Source organism: Felis catus, chromosome B3 (assembly GCF_018350175.1).
Source record: "Felis catus isolate Fca126 chromosome B3, F.catus_Fca126_mat1.0, whole genome shotgun sequence".
Classification (NCBI taxonomy): domain Eukaryota; kingdom Metazoa; phylum Chordata; class Mammalia; order Carnivora; family Felidae; genus Felis; species Felis catus.
The window spans coordinates 41,946,519-41,964,795 of NC_058373.1; the positions used below are offsets into that span (position 1 = coordinate 41,946,519).

At 49.0% G+C, this 18,277-nt stretch overlaps 1 long non-coding RNA gene across 4 annotated transcripts in view; it reads right to left on the reverse strand.

The window, feature by feature from the left end:
• Positions 1-18,277, reverse strand: part of LOC123385903 — a 126,739-nt gene that overhangs the window by 51,136 nt on the left and 57,326 nt on the right. The window contains exon 3 of one of the 4 annotated variants that reach the window (XR_006599161.1): positions 14,858-15,711. The exons of the other annotated variants lie outside the window; for them this stretch is intronic. This is a non-coding gene — a long non-coding RNA (uncharacterized LOC123385903). Of the gene's footprint in view, positions 1-14,857; positions 15,712-18,277 lie in introns of those variants that run through there. 4 annotated transcript variants of the gene reach the window in all.

Genomic DNA, 18,277 nt, shown 5'->3' on the forward strand with positions numbered 1-18,277 from the left:
ATTGAGAGATGGCAGGAGATTTGGCTCACATACTGCCAACAGAGATAGAGATGATTCTGGCAACGCTTTTTATTTTATTTTATTTTATTTTATTTTATTTTATTTTATTTTATTTTATTTTATTCTATTTTATTTTATTCTATTTTATTTTATTTACTTTAAAGTGTGTTTATTTTTGGGGCGCCTGGGTGGCGCAGTCGGTTAAGCGTCCGACTTCAGCCAGGTCACGATCTCGCGGTCCGTGAGTTCGAGCCCCGCGTCAGGCTCTGGGCTAATGGCTCGGAGCCTGGAGCCTGTTTCCGATTCTGTGTCTCCCTCTCTCTCTGCCCCTCCCCCATTCATGGTCTGTCTCTCTCTGTCCCAAAAATAAATAAAAAAAAAACGTGGATAAAGTGTGTTTATTTTTATTTTGAGGGAGAGGGCGGGGAAGAGAGAGGGAGAGAAGGAGAGAAAGAGAGAGAGAGAGAGAGAGAGAGAGAGAATGAGAATCCCAAGCAGTCTCCTCACTGTCAGTGCAGAGACTGATGTGAGGCCTGAACTCAGGAACCGTCAGGTCATGACCTGAGCCGAAATCAAGAGCCAGACCCTTAACCTACTGAGTCACCCAGGCGCCCCTGGCAACACTTTTTATAAGTAAAACCACACATATCTTCTGACCCAGCAATGTCACTGCTGGGTGTATATCTCACAGAAATAAAAGTATCAGAATGTAAGATGAGCCATGGGATAATTTTTGTTTTAGTTAACAAAATTTTTTTGTTTTTGTTTTTAGAGATGGAACGAGCGAGTGAGCAAGCTGGGGAGAGGGGTAGAAGGAGAGGGAGAGAATCTTAAGCAGGGCCTGACATGGGGCTTGATCCTATGACCCGGGGATCATGACCTGAGCCGCAATCAAGAGTCAGATGTTCAACCGAATGAGCCACCCGGGTGCCCCTCCGTGGGATAATATGAATTGCACCCTGCATTGCAGGTAGCACCTTTATGTGAATGCTGCCCTTGGAGGGGTGCACGACGTGCTGGCGTTGAATGGAACACGTGTGCTGTGGCCCAATACCAAAAACTGGGCCACAGCCTTTTAGCGGACAGATGGCTGGGTTCCTAGGGGACATACATACCATGGAATATCGAACGTCTATTAAGAAGAGTGTGTTGGATTTCCACTGATTCAAGGGGATTTCCAGGGTGTATCATGAAAAAAGAAACGCAAGGTGCCGAGAAATGTATCCAGCCCAGTCTCAGTCTTTGTGAAATGAACCACCACGCTCCCTATGCCCTCAGGTTTGAATGAACATGAAGAAAGGCAGTGGAGCGGGCACCCCGAGGAGGGAGAATGGGGAGGGAAGTCCAACACAAACCAAACTCAATCAGACCGAATCAAACCGGACCAGACCAGATCAGTCCAGACAGAATAAGCCAAATCAAATCGAACTAAACCACATCAGACTAAACCAGTCCAGTCCAGACCAGACCAGATTAAAACAGATCAGACCAGACCAAACTAAACTAAACCTGAACGAAAACCCACTGTCAAAGTGAGTAAACGGTATGCGTGACATCCCTTTTAATATTAGGTGTGTGTTCACGGATAGACGTGTATAATGATGAAGAAAATGATGGTCACTAAATGGTGACAGCTCAGTGTGCGGGATCTCAGGCAATTTTCATTTTCCTTGTACTTTTTGTGTTGTCTGATTAAAAAAATATATACATATGTATACACACATATATATACACACATATATATGTATATATATATATACACACATATATATGTATGTATATATGTATATATATACATACATATATGTATATATGTATGTATATGTATGTATATGTATACATATATATGTGTGTGTGTATATATATATATATATATATAGTATGTATAACTTACATACTATATAAGACCCCAAGAAACCTTGCACCCACACGATTTCTGGGCTACAACCGCATCATGGTGCATCTTCTCGTCAGTTTGGGTTCGGCTCTGGGCCCCTTCCCAGGAATTTTGGAAGGGGGAGAGAGAGAGAGAGAGAGAGAGAGAGAGAGAGGGGAACTTTTGCAGGAAGCAGAGGTAGCTCACAGATCCCCTTCCAGGGTAGGAGAGGAAGCCTGACAACAAGGAAACATAGAAGCAACAAGAAAAGTTTATCGTGGCACAGGGCTGAGTCATACTGATGGTTAAGAAAGATCTGTCCTTACACTGGTGTGAATCCCCAGGCCTTTCTCTCTCCAGCCCCCAAAGTGTCTGGGAGCGCGGGGCTTTCCGGGGAAAGAGAGTATTGAGAAGAGAGTAGGCTCATGGCCCTATTTTAGTTGCCTAATATGGAAAAACACAAGCCACACTCTCAGCTGAATCTCCATGGCCGGCCGGGCCTCTGGTGGAGTTTTTTTTTAATAATATCTGCACACCGGCTGTAATTAGGGGCCAAGTACACCCTCAACCCTCCGTCTCCCCATGATGGTTGGCGCTGGAAGGGAAAGGGTCCCAAGGCCGCAGCTCAACATTGCATCTCTGTTTTCATACCGAGTTTGACTTTCTCTGAGTTCTCTTTGTTCTTGGCTCTGTCATCTTTTTTCTCTGGTCTAAGGGCTGAAATGTCAAAACATGGACAAATCACAAAGACAAACACAAGAACTAGGCCCAGGGAGTGTCTTTTTAAGTCTTTTTCTTACGTAACCTTTTCAGCTTTGGGGGACATTGATGAAGTCCGTTGCAGGGCCTTGCACTAAATAGTTGCTCAGTAAACACGTATTAAAGTAAGCCTCATGTCTTCCCCCATACTGTGTGTGAGATGCCGCACACGCACCCACTTGCCTCAGTCACGTATCAGCGTAGGCCTGTTTAGCAGATTAACTCACAGAATGGCCCACCTGTTGGAGGAGCTCCCCTTTGATCCATGGACTCCTTTGGCTCTGATGGAATGAGACAAGGGCAGGTATACTCTAAGGCCTGGGGCGGTGGGTAGGGAGAAGCCGGGAGGGAACGGTATGTCCAAAGATTCCCTGCTACAGAGAAAGGTGGAAGGGAATGAGTCGAGGAAGGGGAAGAAAACCATTCAAGAAAGGCTAGGGACTTCAAAGAGATAGCCAGTGATAGCAGCAACCATGATAATATAATTGCCATTGGGTAAGTGCTTCCTAAGGACTCCAGAGATATATCATTTCCTCTTGCCCTGCAGAGGATGTTTGTGGGGTGACTTTTTTATTTTGCTTTTCAGTCCCCAGGCCCAGGAAGGGATCATGGGGCCAATGCCACACACCCCTAGCCCTGGTTCTGGGCCGTCATGACTGGGGTGCTACGTCTTTCAGTAGGAGATTAGTGTGCTGGGCAAAGAGGGAGGGAAGGTCCCTTCCCGCATAACAAGGCAGCTGCCAGGAGCAAGGCTTTAGGGAAGACTTCAGGGAGGGTTGCAGCGGCAGAGGAGTCAAAGTGGGCAGAGCCTGAGCCCCAAGCCCTGGGACAAGCCATTTCGACACAGCTCTGAGCCGGCCTGGGGAAATGAGTTCATTGCTGGCTCCCGTCCGCGTCTGAGCAGCCTACAATTAGGGTGCGTTCAGGATACTGCCTGGTTTCCTGCTCTGGGCATTCTTGCCCACCCCCGCCCCCAAACTGCCCCCTAGAAGGGCTGACTGGCCCATAGGCCTACAGAGGGTCAGGTTTACATCCTCCATGAAGCCTTTTGGGCTCCCGAGGGAAAGGGCTGTCCCCCGACCTTCAGATAGATCCCTGTACATCTTGTCTTGGTGACCCAGAGTAAGCTGTTTCTGCACAGGGCTGGCGCCCACCCCTTTCCTGGTCTCCATAGCACTTGGCACGATGCCTCCTACATAGGTGGGTCCTCAGAGAAGTTTTCAGAACTGGCTTGGAGGTCAGATAGACTGGGGTGCAACTCCTGCCTCCGTCTCTAATCAGCTGTAGGACTGTGGCCCGAAGGCATCCTCTGAGCCTCAGTTTCCTCATCTGTAAATTGGTGATAAATTTTTTTTGACAGCTGTGAACATTACATTAAATAATGCATATGAAGTGCTTATTACTCAGTGCCACACATGTACAGGCCGGCCACCGTGTCTGCAAACAGGCTCTATTAGTCAAGTACTATAATGCAATACCAATAAAACCCTTACCATGTTTTTGCCTGTGCTTGCAGAGTGGTTCCTCACCCTGCTGAAGGCCCTCAATCCAAGTCGTCCATCCATCGCGGTAACCAGGTGGGTACACAAATGCTTGCTGCCTCCTGGAGCCCAGATTTGCCTGGGCCGTTTCCCCTAAAGGCCACCCCAGCCTGCCCCTTGCTGCTTCTGCGTCTAGCGAGGGCTGCCTCCCAGATCTGGTTTTGGTGACCAAGGAGAGCGCTCAGAGATAGGCTGGGCTATGGGGACACTGCGGGGAAAAGCCATTTCGGGGCATGAGCCATTCCGTGGGGGTTGGGTCTGTGTTCACTAGAGACCAATGAAGCATCTGTCACTGACATGCTGCTTTGAGCCCCTGGGAATCAACATTTGTACCTGTACGTGTCTGCCTGCCACGTACAGAGGTTTTGAACGTTTAGGAGAATCGGGAAGGGGGCAGACTATTAGTGTCTGCTAGATCATCAGTTCGATCACCCTACAAATGTTTATTGGGCACCTACTACGATCAGGATCATATGCTAGAAGGGGTTGCACAGACACAGACATCTAACAGATGGTCCCTGTCCTCAGGGACAAGAGACGTGTCCAGAGCAGTATAAGGTGAAGAAGTTTGCAGGAGCAGAGGGCCACCCAGACCTGGGCAATTTAGGGAAAGTTCCTCGGGGGAGGTGCCCAGGTCTGACTGAATTATGCATTCTTAGATGGAAGTATTTGAGCAGATACTGGTGGTGGTGGTTGGTGTCGATAATCTGAAAATAAGCTCCTTTTGGGCTTCGAGAGCTGGGATTCACAAACTTCTTCGATAAAGGGCTAGACAGGAAATGTGATCTTTCTGCTACTTCCTCCTCCTCCTCTTCCTCCTCCTCCTCCTCCTGCTCCTCCTCTTCCTCTTGCCCCTCCTCCCCCCTCTTCTTCCCCCTTGTCCTCCTCCCCCTCTTCCTGCCCCTCCTCTTCCTTCCCTTCCCCTGCCCCCTCTGATGCTCCTCCTCCTCCTCCTCCCCCTTCCCCTCTCCTCTTCCCCCTCCTCCCCCTCTCCTCTTCCCCCTTGTCCTCCTCTTTTTCTTCCTTCCCCTCCTCTTCCTTCCCCTCCCCTGCTCCCCTCCTCCTCCTCCCCTTCCTCCTCCCCTTCCTCCTCCTCATCCTCCTCCTCTTCCTCCCCCTCTTCCTCCTCCTCTTCCTCCTCCTCCTCCTCCTCCTCTTCATCCTCCTCTTCCTCCTCCTCCTCTTCCTCCTCTTCATCTCCCTTCTCCTCCTCCTCCTCCTCCTCCTCCTCCTCCTCCTCCTCCTCCTTTTTATGCCCCTTTTAATGTGTAAAATAAAAACCATTCTTAGCTCACAGGCCATACAAACACAGACAAAGGGCTGGATTTGTAGTTGTTTATGAACCACTGTTCTAGAGAATTACCAGAAGCTTGATATCCTTATGAGCAGCAACAATGACTCAGCCCCTGGTTTAGTGTGCAAGCACTAGGCCATGTACTTGACTTACACTGTCATGTAGAATTCTCACAACAACCCTGTCAACTAGGTATTGTCATTATGCCTTTTGTAGGGAAGGAATTGAGGCTCAGAGAGGTTAACTAATTTCTCAAGGGTGCTCAGCTGGGAAGTGCAGAGGCTGGATTTGATTCTAGGTCTGTTTGATTCAAACCCACTCTCAGCCACGGTAGACACCAACCTCAGCCGGCGGAGGCTGGGGTAGGGCTTTCCTCTCTCGTGAGTCCAGGGGACAGTCCTGTGACGAAGGGATGGAAAAAATGCAGGAAAAACAGTTCAGAATCAAGAAGAGAGGTTGACAAGAAACACAATCTGGCTTTCCAGTGGCTTCCCTGGACTCTCATGTCCTTTCACATCTGGAAACCTTCACTTGACCATCTTTGAAATGGATATACAGTGGTAATAGCTGTTTCCCTGCCCCCGCCCCCAACTACGAAGAGGGCTCATTTTAGGCACTTACAAAAGTGTTTATTTATATATTGTTAATTTTTTTGATGTTTATTCACTTTTGAGAGACAGAGTCTGAGCGGGGGAGGGGCAGAGAGAGAGGGAGACACGGAATCCAAAGCAGGCTACAGGCTTTGTGCTGTCAGCACAGAGCCTGACACGGGGCTCGAACCACAAACTGCAAGATGATGACCTGAGCTGAAGTCAGACGCTTCACCGGCTGAGCTACCCGGGTGCCCCTATTTATTTATTTTTTTAGAAAGAGAGTGAGAGACAGCATGAGCAAGAGAGGGGCAGAGAGAGGGAGAGAGGGAATCTCAAGCAGGCTCCACAGTGGCAGCATAGAGCCTGATGCAGGGCTTGAACTCATGAACTGTGAGATTGTGACCTGAGCCGAAATCAAGAATTGGATGCCTCACTGACTGGGCCACCCAGGTGCCCCCTTTTCAGGCACTTTTAGTACCTCCTGGGGCATTATTTACATGAGAGTCTGGATTTATTTGTTCATTCAATATATACAAAAGTCCATTCCAACAAAGATCTGATAGGTGTAAAAGGTAGCATTTGATCATTCTTTCCTCAAAAAGAGTGGGGAAACAGCTATCAGCCCTGAGAACACACTGTACAGAATTTCTATTTCATTATTTTCTTTGCTCTTGAACGCACTCAGAGAGGAAATTAAAATGCAGACAAGAAAATAAATACATTTGTTACTTCCTAGAATGAATTACTTTGTAATTTTAAAAAACCCAATAAACTCAAACACACACACTCACACACGTCTCAGGCACAGCATGAAAGAAAGGGGTAATTTCTGGATTGTTTTCCCAGGGGCAGGCCCTGCCTCAGTAGAGACCGACAGGCTCGGCCTGCTGCCCTTCAAGAATAAACAGAGGGTGCGAGGTAATGTTTGTGCTTTCTTAGCACAGGATCGGGAACCTGGACGTGTTGGCTTTTGCTATTCTGTCCATAAATCCACTCAGCCGGAATGAGCCAAAGTCGTGAACAGTCGCATGGGGTGCTTCCATGCAGCACACAGCTGCCTTGGGACCCCGAGTCCTGGCTCCAGACGTGGAAACAGAGAGCAGGGGCAGGAGGAGCACCAGCAGACTCACACAGGGAGGGAAACTCATTTCTAAAAATGAGAAACAGACCGAGAAACCTGTAACCCATCCAGGACGAGGCTGTTTCTCTCTCAGGCCCCACAAGCCAGCAACTTAGGGGTTACTTGGGGGAACCCAACTAGAAGTTCTCACAGAATATTTTTGCAGACCCCTTGGGTGGGGCCTGAGACTCTTTCTGGGCTCTGAAAGGCCCAGTTTTTAAATTCTTTTTAATGTTTATTTAATTTTGGGATAGAGAGAGAGAGAGAGAGAGAGAGAGAGAGAGAGACAGACAGACAGACAGACACACACACCCCGAGAGGGGAAGGGGCAGAGAGAGAGGGAGACACAGGATCCGAGGCAGGCTCCAGTCTCTGAGCTGTCAGCACAGAACCCGACGCGGGGCTCGAACTCGCGGACCGCGAGATCACGACCTGAGCTGAAGTCAGACACTCAACCAACCCACCGAGCCACCCAGGCACCCCAGCCAAACCGTTTTCATAACAATACCAAGGCGGCTTGGTATTTGCACTGCGGGTACAAAAGCAAATGTGTATACAACAACGGGTGTAGCCGCTCTTGGCTGCTGTGCCCTCACAGGGAAGAAAGAAAGAAAATGCCAGTTCCAGTTAGGAGTGTCCTCGATGAAGCAGCAAACTTCTTCATTATATTAAGTCTCGGTCCCTGAGCAGATGTCTTTGCGCTGTTCTGTGTGGTCAAACGGGGAGCACCCGTAAAGCGCTCTCCCGAGGAGAAGCACTCAGGGAACCCTTTGAATCGCAAGGGGAACTAGCCGCTGTTTTATGGAACGCAATTTGTACCGCATAGAATGACGAACATCCAAACTGGTTCTCGACCCCTGTATCGGGCGGACAATTTCCTGAAGATGGATGAAGTGCCTTTTCGCTATTGGCCAAAACGGAGGAATAGGAACTGAATTTATCCTCTTCCCTAATACGACTTGAAAAACAGAGAAAGCCAGGCAAACTATAGGAAACAATGGCCTTCAGATACTGGGCGATAGGCAGCTCAGGACAGTGACTCTCGGGGAAGGGTCACAAATGAGGTGTTTCAGCTCGCTGGAGGGTTTCCAGGCCACAGTGTGGGGAGGGCTTCCCGATAGAGCCGAACGGAATCGCCTTGAATTTGAGAAAAGAGAGCCGAAGATTCAGGGAACGTGTTGTGTGGAGCCCAGGAGAGGAGAGAGCCCCCAGAGGACTGCAGAAGGGCTCTTGAGACTTCAGCGAAGTGCTGAGCTAGCCCAGAAAGCTGTGCGGATCTCCGGCCCCATTAAAAAGATAGAAGGCAGTAGCGACAGTAGGTAGGTGAGGTTTCAAGGAGCGCTGGGGTGACTCTGTGTGTTTTTGTCCTTCACCCCTGCACCTCCAGCTTCTCAGGGCCTGAATTAACGGACAGGACTGAGGCTCAGGAATGGGGAGGGTCCACTAAGAATGGAGACCTCTGCCTGCTCCTTACACCCCAAATCTGTGCAGCAACAGAAGTGTTCTGGAAGTCACTCTGGGTCACGCTCGCTTGGAGCCAGAGGGGGATGGATTTACTAGGAAACTAACGAAGCTTTAGCTGTAAGGGTCCCTTATTGGCAAGTCCCGAGAATGGCCTAGATTGAGTGCTCCCATGTCATGTTTCTGTAAAGCTTATAGCACAATTATTTTATATTATTTTTCTTCAAAGGGACCCCCCCCATTATACAAGCTTCAGGGTTCACAAAGTCTAGATCCTCTGGTAAGGAGGTCTCCCACCTAGATCCCTGTCCTAGGGACTCTGCGTAACCACAGCCCTTTATGTAACACAAAACATCCTGTTGAAAAAACAGTTCGCTTTCCCTCATTCGTGTATTCAACAAATGTGCTGAGTGCCTGCCATGTGCCAGCCCTGGGCCAGCTCTCAGATGCAGGGGTGAGCAGAACAGTCATGGCTCCTGTCTCTGTGGAGAATGCAGACTGACGGGGGAGAAGGGTGCGAAGTAATTGCCCAAATAGGGATGGGACTGGACCAGGGGTAGGTACGGTGAAGGGGTGGGGTGGGTGCTGAGAGCGAGCACATTAGGGCTTCCAGACTCTTCTGGAGGGTGATATCAGGGGGGCTTCCCTGGAGAAGTGATGTTTAAGTGGGACTTCGGACAAGAGCATGAGGTGGCCAGGCGTAGGGTGAGTGCTGGGAGGAGAGCTTCCGGGCAAAATAAACACTGTGTGGCAAAGGCTGGGAGGGGTGGAGAGCTGAGTCAGTCTGAGGAGCCCAGGAGGGCCAATGCGGGCGCCGGGACATGGTGGGGGCACAGGATGAATCTGGGGAGCCAGGCAGGGGGTAGTCCCGCAGGCCACTGCCAACTGGTACTGGGGATTTTGACTTCCCAAGTATTTCTTTCTAGAAAAAATCCAGGGCTGGGACCAGACTGTGCTGGCAGGGTTTCAGCCCAAATAGTAGGCTCCTTTTATGACTCTTTGTAATTCTGCTCGCATCCAAGTCAAAACCGTCTGCATCTGGAAGGCCACCCTCTCCAGGCCAAATTACAGACACCATCCTCCGAGGGACCAATGGCAACGCGCCACCTCCTCCCACAACGCCAGTCGTGCGGCCAAGGCCCAGCCTGCAAGGAGAGTCAGAGCACACGGGGTACGGGGACAGGGTGAGGGCTGACCAGGAGTGGCGGCCACAGAGGTCACCCAGGAAGCCCACACCCAGGAAGCTGCGAGGTGGGGGTGCGGGGGGTCTGCCCCTGCCAGAGATCCTGGCACACAGAGTAAATTGCCCGTGAGCCTCAGACTACAACACTGGCTGTGTGTGACTGGACCCACCCCCCGCGAGGTCCCACCTGCCCTTAAGTCATTTTCTAGGACCCCACAAAACCTGCATCAGTTTCCAGGGCTCACTCTCAGAGTCACCCCTGAAAGAAACACGTCCTGTGTCGTGCAGTTAGGCTAAAACGTGGCTCCGCGGGATCAGCTTCGGGAACGATGGGTGTGGGAGGGGGTAGTGAGATCGGGCACTCAGCGAGCACCTGCCCTTGGGTGGCAGGCACCGTGCGCCTGGGCATCTGTACACGTGTCATCAGTTCAGTCCTCACCTGCACCTGGGAGACGCCCGTGTCCCCGAGCAAACTGGGGACTCCTGGTTTGAGCTGCAGTTTCCGTTCACAAGGCGTTACATCCAGAAGTTCACAGAGGCCCTACATCCACAGATCACTGAAAAGCAATTTAAATTGCTTCTGCCGTCTCTCGAAAAACATCCAGGAGGATCACGTGTCTGTGAAACACAGCAAAATGTTGACCGCTGTGTGCTCACGCCTATCGCCCCCGCCCCCTCATCGGAGCAGGGCGGCTGGGCCAAGATCTCTCATCGCTCCGCCAAGTCCCCCCAAACCCTCCGGAACTTTCCTCTCACCGTTCCCTCTCCCTTTCAGGATAGTTCTTTCCTTCTCCTGACAGCCGTCAGGATAGCTTTCCCTGTCCATTCAGTTCTGCAGGCACAGCTCCTACCTCTTTCCAAAGGTCCCTGACCCCAGAGCCACACAGGTAGGTTTTGTGAAGCCTCTGCTGTTTGCGGGGAGGGGGCAGGAGGACGGAGGGGGAGGAAAAGGCCAGGGTCTGGTAATGCTAGAATCCGCACCTGGCTGGCAGGTCCAAGTACCCCGCCCCCCGGAGTCGGGCTCTGCTGTCCACAGCACACGTGCTGGCTGAGTGACTTCGGGCAGGGCAGGGATGCGGCCAGCGGGCAAGGGGGCCAGGTGGCAGCGGGTGCAGCCTTCCCTTCATCAAAGGGTGCAGCCTGGTAGTGGTGTGCCGGAGACAAGTGTCCCTGCCTCTGTGAGGCCTCTGCTGAGAGTCGAGGGGATCAGTCAAGATAACAAAGGGCAGGAAAATGCAGTGGTTCTTTTTCCACTGGGAATGAGAAAAAACACCCAAGTTCTCCCACAACAGACACACCGGAGAGGGGCAGCCACCGTTTGGAGCGTCTCCCACCCTGCTCTGATTGCCCCGTTCCCCCTCAGCCTGATAACCCCCTAGTGCTTTATTAGTGGCTACGGTTCCATTTCTTTCTTTCACCCTGGCTTGCTTAAAAGTACTCCTTGATCTCATCATCAATGTCTGCACATTAGACTTGTCTGGGGAACTTTCACAAAAAAGGGTCCCCCAGTCATGAGACCACTTAAATAAAAACCTCTGGGGTGTGGCTGGGACATCAGTACTTTTCACAAGCTCTGCCAAGGGGTTCTAAGAGAGATCCAGCATTGAGACCGTGAGACCCAGAAGCAGTTAGGACTGGGAGTGTCCTTATCACGCATCGGGAGTCCATCCCCTTGAGGCACACGCATGAGCTGGGGGCCCAGGCTCTGGATGTGGGGGCACTCTGCCTGGCTCCGAGAAGCAACTGGCTGTGGCATGGGCAGGAGCTGGAGGGCCTCGCCCCCCAGAAAGCAATGCTGAAGGCAGGGAGAACCCGGCAGCTTTCCCACTCCCGGCCCTTTCTGCCCTTCTTCCACTGCTTCTGGAAGGCCTGAGCGGTGAGAACAAAGCAAAGAGGCCCAACATCCAAATGGGTAGCAGAAGAGGTAAAACTTTCACTATTTGCAGATGACTTGGTACCATATATACAAAACCCAAAGGACTCCACCAAAAAACTACTAGAACTGATAGATCAAGTCAGTAAGGTTGCAGGATACAAAGTCAATACACAGACATGCATTGCGATTCGATACACCAATTCTGAGTTGGCAGAAAGAGAAATTAAGAAAACAATCCCACTTACAATTGCACCCAAAATAATAAAATACCTAGGAATAAACTTAAGCAAGGAGGTGAAGGACTATAAACTGAAAACTATAAAACACTGGTGAAAGAAATTGAAGATGACACAGACACATGGAAAGATAGTCCATGCTGGGAGAACAAATACTGTTAAATGTCCATATTACCCAAAGCAATCTACACATTTAATGCAATCCCTATCAAAATACCAACAGCATTTTTTTCACAGAACTAGAGCAAATAATCCTAAAATTTATGTGGAACCACCAGAGACCCTGAACAGCCAAAGCAACATTGAAAAAAGAAAGAGCAAAACTCACAATCCCAAATTTCAAGATATACTACAAAGCTATAGTAATCAAAATAGTATGGTACTGTCACAGAAACAGACACATAGATCAATGGAACAGAATACAGAGCTCAGAAATAAACCCACAATTATACGGTCAATTAATCTCTGACAAAGGAGGCAAGAATATGCATTGGAAAAAGGTCTCTTCAATAAATGGTAGTGAAAAAACTGGACAGCCATATGCTAAAGAATGGAATTAGACCACTTTCTTATACCATACGCAAAAATAAACTCTAGATAGATTCAAGACCTAAATATGAGACCTGAAATCATAAAAATCCTATGACTTGAACCGTAGCAACATTTTCCCCAGATATTGTTTCCCTGGGGTAAGGGAAACAAAAACAAAAATAAACTATTGGGACTACACCAAAATTAAAAGCTTCTGCACAGCAAAAGCCACAGTCAACAAAACAAAAGGATAACCTCCTGAACGGGAGAAGATATTTGCAAATGAAATATCCAATAAGGGGTTAGTATCTTATACAACTCAACACCAAAAAACCCCAAATAATCCAATTTAGAAATGGGCAGAAGACATAAACAGACATTTCTCCAAAGAAGACATACAGATGGCAAACAGACATACGAAAAGACGCTCAACATCACTCATCATCAGGGAAATGCAAATCACAACTACAATGAGATATCACCTCACCAGAATGGCTAAAAAAAACCCCAAAACAAACAAAACCACAAGAAACAACAAGTGTTGGCGAGCTTGTAGAGAAAAAGGAACCCTCCCACACTGTTGGTGGGAATGCAAACTGGTGCAGCCACTGTGGAGAACAATATGGAGGTTCCTTAAAAAAAAAAATTAAAAATAGGACTATCCTATGATCCCGTAATCACACTACTGGGTGTTTACCCAAAGAATACAAAAACACTAACTTGGAAGGGATACAAGCACCCCTATGTTTACTGCAGCATTATTTACAACAGTCAAATTATGGAAGCAACCTAAGTGTCAATAGATGAATGAAGAAGATGTGAAATCTATCTATCTATCTATCTATCTATCTATCTATCTATCTAGATATAGATAGATATTTTTCTGTCATAAAAAAGAACGAAACCTTGCCATTTGCAGCAACATGGATGGATCTAGAGAATATAATGCTAAATAAAATAAATCAGTCAGAGAAAGACAAATACCATATGATTTCATCCATAAGTAGAATTTAAGAAACGAAACAAAGAAAGGGGTGCCTGGGTGGCTCGGTCAGTTAAGCATCTGACGTGTGGTTTGGGCCCAGGTCCTGATCTCATGGTTGGTGAGTCTGAGCCCCACACCGGGCTCTGCATTGACAGCATGCAGCCTGCTTGGGATTCTCTCTCTCCCTCTCTCTCTGCCCCTCCCCTGCTCATTCTCTCTCAAAATACATAAACATTAAAAAAAAAAAAAAAAGAAAGAAAACCAAGGAACAAAGAAAAAAGAGACAAACGCAAAAACCGACTCTTAACTTTAGAGACTAAACTGACGGTTATCAGAGGGGAGGTGGGTTGGGGGGGGATGGGTGAAACAGGGGAAGGGGATTGAGGGTAGACTTATCACGAAGAGCACTGAGTGATGTAGACAATTGTTGAATCACTATATTGTACACCGGAAACTACTATAACACTGTATGTTAATTATACCGGAATTAAAAACATAAAAAATAAAAACAAGAAACAAAAAAATAAACCCAGAGAGGCTGAGGGCTGAGACTCAGTCACCACATCTCCAACTTTCAGCAGCCCAGAGCTGGGTTCCCAAACCCAAGGGAGTTTTGGCAATTTATTAATCCCTATTAAATAGCCAGTCATTAATCTCAATTAACTTGATTGCTTAATTAAGTAGTGCAAATAAAGAAAAAGAGGAAACCCTCAAAATGAAAATGGCTCCTGGCACACGGACAGGCTGTGTGGCCTCTGCGAACCAGCATCAGGTGGGAGGCCTGAGTTCCGTCGGTCCTTCTGCCGAGACCCATGTCAAGCACAGGCATTCACGTTGCTAAGCCAGGGGTTGCTGAATGGGCCGTTCCTGTTACCAGGGCTTTTGTTATGGATATGAGCAATTTTCAAAGAATTGGACAAAAATAAAACACAAGTAAATAAATTCAAACTGAAAATCATACCAAAGAGCCTATAATTTCTCTTTGCTACAGATTGCTTTCCAGACTGCTCTGTCATTAGTATTGCATTATGAACATTGATTATAACCAGACAACTATATGATCATAATAGACAATCAATAGTTATTAAATAAATAAAAATGTTTCTAAGATCCTGAGCTAGGGTATCCATGGTTTACTTTGTTGCTGGATATTAACGTGTGTTCACTGTGGGGAGTTTGAAAGATACAGAAAAATGCAGGGAAGTCAACTTGAGATTATCACTATGAACAGTTTAGTATATATATAGCTCTAGTTTTCTTTTTCTATGTACATATACATATTTTTTTGTTTATTTTTGAGACAGATATACATACTGTTTTTAATGTTTGTTTATTTTTGAGAGAGAGGGAGACAGAGCATGGGCAGGGGAGGGGCAGAGAGAGAGGGAGACAGAGAATCCGAAGCAGGCTCCAGGCTCTGAGCTGTCAGCACAGAGCCCAACGCGGGGCTCGAACTCACGGACCGTGAGATCAGGACCCGAGCGGAAGTCGGTCGCTTAACCGACGGAGCCATCCGGGTGCCCCCATATACATACTTTCAAAGGTAAAATCTCTGATATGAAAATGAGTAGGGATGGGGCAGGTGGCCTGGAAGACTTTTAGGCCTTTGGAGTAGACGGTTGGTGGCCTGCCAGATCCCTATACCATGGAAGTATGCAACTCCCAGGGGCTGTCAGTGTTGGATGCTGATGGCTCACACTTGCATACTTCTCCTTGACCAAATGGGAGCCACTAACGCCTGGCCGTACCGGGAGGTTCTGCCTTTCTCCCTGCGGCAGCCCCTGGCCAATGACCGACTGACGGTGGGGCAAAACCCTGGCTCTCCCGCCTCAGGATGGAATACCGTGGCGGTATCACTTGCGTTCCAGAGCTGCCCTGAGGATCAGACTGAGGTTCGCGTTCTTCTGCACCACCCCTGTGCTTAGTTTCTTCCCTGGTCTCATCCTACACGCTCTTCCAAATTTCTCTAGAGGGCACTTCTACAAGAATTCCTGGCTCAGGCTCTGCTTGGAGAGAACCTGACCTTGACAGCTCCTTTCAGCTCCAGCTCTCTCGGACCAGAGCATGAGTGTAGAGCCTCACTACTCAGAGTGTGGTCCATGGACCGGCAGCCTCAGCATCATCTGGGATCTTGTTAGCACGGCTGAGTCTTGGGCCTCGTGCCAGTCCCAGTGAATCTGCATGTGTAGCTACCAAGCTCCCAAGGAGATGTGTACGCACGTTGCAGTCTGAGAAGGCTGTCCTCGATTATCAGCACTGTAAAAGAGAAAGACAGCTCTGGATGGAACACAGTGGGGAGGGTGATTCTTCTGTGGCTAACTTCCACTGGTGCCTGGGAGGTTGGATAACGCGCGAAGAGTGTGCTGGGATTCTAAGTCTTTGAGCTGCGTCCCTGCACACAGGGTGAAGAGTATCTTTTTGAGGAGACCAGAGACCGCAGAAAACACATGAGAAGCTGACAAAAACTGAAGCTCCAGCTTAGCCAGGGAGGGCCAGCGGTTCCTGGATGGGGAGGGCCTGGGTATGTCATGTGCAGTTTCTAATCCCTCCCCTCCCACCCTTTCACAGGGTGAGCCTTGCTCTCTGAGCTTCCTTCACAACATACAGGACATAAGGGGTCTGGACACGTTGGTTTCTAAGATGCTCTGCGGATTGCACCCTGTATGGGTCTAAAAAGAAAACAAAAACTCGTCTCTAGAACTGCAATTGTAAGCCTCAGGCAAAGATGACAGAGATATTAAATGAGAGAGGCTGTTGCTAGGATAATGGGGCCTACAAGGCAAAATTTGGGGCCTGTGAATGAATCCCATTCCACTGCATCCAAAGTGTTTTAGAAAAGGAAGGAAGGAAGGAAGGAAGGAAAGAAGGAAAGAAGGAAAGAAGGAAGGAAGGGAGGGAGGGAGGAAGGAAGGGAGGGAGGGAGGAAGGAAGGGAGGGAGGAAGGGAGGGAGGAAGGAAGGGAGGGAGGAAGGAAGGGAGGGAGGAAGGGAGGGAAGAAAGAAGGAAGGAAGGAAGGGAGGAAAGAGGGAAGGGAGGGAGGAAGGAAGGGAGGAAAGAAAGAAGGGAGGGAGGGAGGAAGGAAGGGAGGGAGGAAGAAAGGAAGGAAGGAAAGAAGGAAGGAAGGGAGGGAAGAAGGAAGGGAGGGAGGGAGGAAGGGAGGGAGGAAGGAAGGGAGGGAGGGAGGAAGGGAGGGAGGAAGGGAGGGAGGAAAGAAGGAAGGAAGGAAGGAAGGGAGGAAAGAGGGAAGGGAGGGAGGAAGGGAGGAAAGAAAGAAGGGAGGGAGGGAGGAAGGAAGGAAGGGAGGAAGAAAGGAAGGAAGGAAAGAAGGAAGGAAGGAAGGAAAGGAGGGAGGGAGGAAGGGAGGGAGGAAAGAAGGAAGGAAGGGAGGGAGGGAGGAAGGGAGGGAGGGAGGAAGGGAGGGAGGGAGGAAGGAAGGGAGGAAAGAAGGAAGAAAGGAAGGGAGGAAAGAGGGAAGGGAGGGAGGAAAGAAAGAAGGGAGGGAGGGAGGAAGAAAGGAAGGAAAGAAGGAAGGAAAGAAGGAAAGGAGGGAGGAAGGGAGGGAGGAAGGAAGGGAGGGAGGAAAGGAGGGAGGAAGGAAGGGAGGGAGGAAGGGAGGGAGGAAGGGAAGAAGGGAGGGAGGAAGGAAAGAAGGGTGGGAGAAAGGGAGGGAGGAAGGAAAGAACGAGAAATCACAGAGTGGCTACTCTCTGGGAGGTACATACAAGGATCAAGGGAAACAATGGAGTGGGCAGCAATCTCCCAGTTTGTAGAATCAAATGGCATGGACAGAAGGCGCCTGATATCCAAGAAGATTCCATGTCAAGTGAAACTGCCCCCCGCACAGCAGTGTCTCCCAGAGCTCGCATAAAGTATGGAGGTCAGTCACATACCTCGGAGCCACACCTATCTGGTCAAATTCCAGATGCCGAAAGAATACGGCTGTTGCTGGAAAAACTTGAGCTGGTGAGGCTGTCTTCATACACCCCTCAGCGACACACCTTCTGTTGGAATTTCCCTTCCTTGTCTCAGATGCCCAGGGTTATTTATGCTGCAATGTGGTGCCTGATTAAGGCGAACCGTCTCCAGACATGGCCTCCGTTCCATAATGTTCTAAATGTAAGGTTAGTTTCCTCTTTGTGACATCCAATCTGGGAGCCACTCCTCACATGTGGCTATTTCAAATTTCAATTAATGAAATGCAAAAAAATATGATTCCTCAGTCACACTAACCACACTTGCAGTGCTCCCTAGCCATGTGTGGCTAATGGCCACCATATTGGACAGTGCAGATAAAGAACACTTCCATTATCACAGAAAGTTCTATTGGACAATGCTGCTGTAAACTACTCCTGAGCTTTATTTACTTGGCAACATATCTGACCAGTTACATGAGTGGGTAGGAGTGGGAAGTATTTGGAACGCCTTCCCACTTCTCCCTCCACATGTCTCCTCCGGTGGCAAGTCTGCACATCACTCTGCCTTCAGATACTATCTGCTGTTCTCTGGAGAACATTCGGGCTCTGGGAATCTCTGTACCTCTCCTTCCGGCCCTTCGCCACCACACATAGCCAAGTTGTCTACCATCCACCACTGCTGAAATCCCCCCAACACGGTCCCAGATTGCTTTCAGAGCAGCTGAAAAATAATGCGTGCCTTACGTCTGTTTGGGTTGCTAAAACAAAGTACCGCGGACTGGGTAGCTTATGAACGACAGAAATTGCTCACAGTTCTGGAGGCTGGAAGTCCAATGTCCGAGTGCCAGCACGGTCGGGTTCTCGTGAGGACCCTCTTCCAGGTTGTTGACTGCCTCGCTTGGTAGAAG